Genomic DNA, 2,652 nt, shown 5'->3' on the forward strand with positions numbered 1-2,652 from the left:
CCCTGTTACATTTCGGCCCATTTCATACGGTCTCAGTCGCTTCTGCGATTTGATACAAGAAGCCAAAGTAGGACTCTTTTATACTCAAGAAATGCACAAAGTTTATTTAGATTACAATAATGTTAGTAAAATGAAATAATTATATGGAAGTAGTGATTAAATAGAGGTCTAAAAATAGATATTATTATTATGACTTATCTTTGGCTACTTAACGATACATAGTTGTTTACATTTACTCCAATTAGGTACACAGGTAGTTTTATAAAATATATTTAATTGTTAATCACCATCAAAAAATAATACACATAAAAATTAAGTAAATAGATTAAACTATGCCGTAGAGTCGGAAATTTTCAATAATTGAGAATTACAATTATTTTTAAGAACATTAAAATGTGTCTGTGAAAAAAAGAAAGGACTTTTTTTTTAAATATCTTGTCCTTTTTTATGGCTCTAGATTTAGGACCAATTATTTTGTAACAGCGACCTTAGAATAAAAAAATATTTCCATAACCGTCGATGTGTAAGTTTCTAATCGTTATGGCAACACTCTCCGAAACATTTTGCCTAAAAACGAGGTATAATATTTATTGATGGAGATCATTCTTGTATTAGCCTCTTGTACCAAGCACAGACGGCGTAAAAGTACATAATATAAAAAGACAAAAATAAATGCTTCATGGAAAATGTAAATAGCATTACGAAATAACTTAAACTGTAAAGAAATCAAAAATAAGTGTAGAAAATAGACTTTCTATACGAAATTACATAATGCAGGTATTTTATGGAATTCCTAAGTGTTAGTAAACGACAAACATTGTGACCAGTGTTATAAAATAAATTAATATTATTAATCTTATACAACACATTATTACTCATAAATAAATACAAATTATTTTGTAAATTCTATTACAGAAGCTGTTGCTTGATTAAAATTAATTTATTGAAGAAACACAGTGGTTTATAATAATTTATTATTAACACCCATTTTCAATCAGGGAGACCATTTTTTTTCATTTCACTGGCAGCATATTTTTATTCAAAAGACTTCTATGCTTCTTACGCTTGCTCTTAATCGATCAAGTTGTTGATACTTCTCAACAATTTACTAAATAATTCTTAGTTCAACACAGTCTATAGTTTCAGCGCTTAAGAGTAGGCACACCGTTGAATTTTCGTCGGCCGATAGTTTACTCAGGCAGTTGATCAGTATGGGCATGTATGGGAGTGCGCACACTACGCCGATTCGATTTGGCCGATTCTTCATACAATTTAAAATCGGGCACAACTATCGTCGCCTACTCTAACTCGGTCAATGCCTGAAGGATGAGAGCGGCACGGGATGACATTGTCATATTATAACGTGACAGAGCATATAAATCTGAAGATCTGAAGTTTCCCTGACGTTTGACGTTACAAAAACACCCTCCCTTGCTCCCATACATCAGGCACTGACTGAAACTGAACTGTAAAGTCCGGTCGCCGAGCACGTAGAATTTCGTCCAATGACCCTAAGCTGCCCATCCTCGCGCTCGCACACTCACTGCGGGCGCCCGTCGTACAGTCGCGACAGCAATATAATTACGCGCGAGCGATAAGAATAGGTAGCTTGGGGTCATTGGACATAGAAGTCTTTAAATTGTTTCGCTGGTATTCAAAACCTTCCCGTCTCTAATAAAACCTCTTCGTTCCTAAATCAACATAAAATTAGCATCTTATCCAAAGCAATGATACATTGCAAATTATTTGACACTACAAATGTGATCTAGCAAACTTCTTAAACGTAAATCTAGATTGTTGACTTTTAACTGTTTGAAACAAAGATCAATTCCGTATGAAAGCCGGTAGGCTGCGCCGACGCATTTGAAATTGATCGAACTTGTAGCCTCTCTTATTTTTATTTATAACCATATTATCTAAGTCTGTCGCCATAACNACCATAACAACAATGTTAGCAGCATTGTTGTATTCCGGCAGTTGGAGGTAAGATAGCCAGTTCCTCTGTGGTTGAGAATTCCGGGTGAAGCTCGCTTCCACCTTCGGCCTGATCATCACTTTCCATCAGGTGAGATGCAGGCCAAGAGCTTTCTCATTGTGGATAAAAAAATCTATGAAATTTTCGTACATTTTTTCTAGGCTTACAAGTTAGTATTTCAAGAAAATGCGTGCAGAATTTAAACACAAAACACATACCATCGGCAACAGTGTTAACTATCCATTGCCTGTCATGTCGTCTCGTTCTATCGTAAAGAATCACCATTTGATAAGAGCGAGAGCAAAAACGGAAATGGATAGTTAACAGTGTGGCCGTGTGTACTTGTGCGAAGAATTCTGAAAAAGGAACTTCTCAGCCTGTCCTATTTAATAATCGCAGATTTTTAAAGGTATAAGGATATTTTTGGAAGTAAACTTTATAAATTACAAAATAGAAACTAAAATTCGATCAATTTGCGAAATGACATCAGAGCCACCTGGCGAGTAGTGAACAAATCACTGGAGCCACTAAATGGTGTAGAAATTTCAACCTTAAGGCCCAGAACAGACGGTGAAACGCAACTGCAACGAAACTGCAACTTTCTGATGATTCTTATGAATGAAACTGAAACTGAAAGTTTCAAACTGGTCGCGTCATGTGTGGTCTCTCAACGGACG

Source organism: Ostrinia furnacalis, unplaced genomic scaffold (assembly GCF_004193835.3).
Source record: "Ostrinia furnacalis isolate ACB-3 unplaced genomic scaffold, ASM419383v2 OfSCF5758, whole genome shotgun sequence".
NCBI classification, from domain to species: domain Eukaryota; kingdom Metazoa; phylum Arthropoda; class Insecta; order Lepidoptera; family Crambidae; genus Ostrinia; species Ostrinia furnacalis.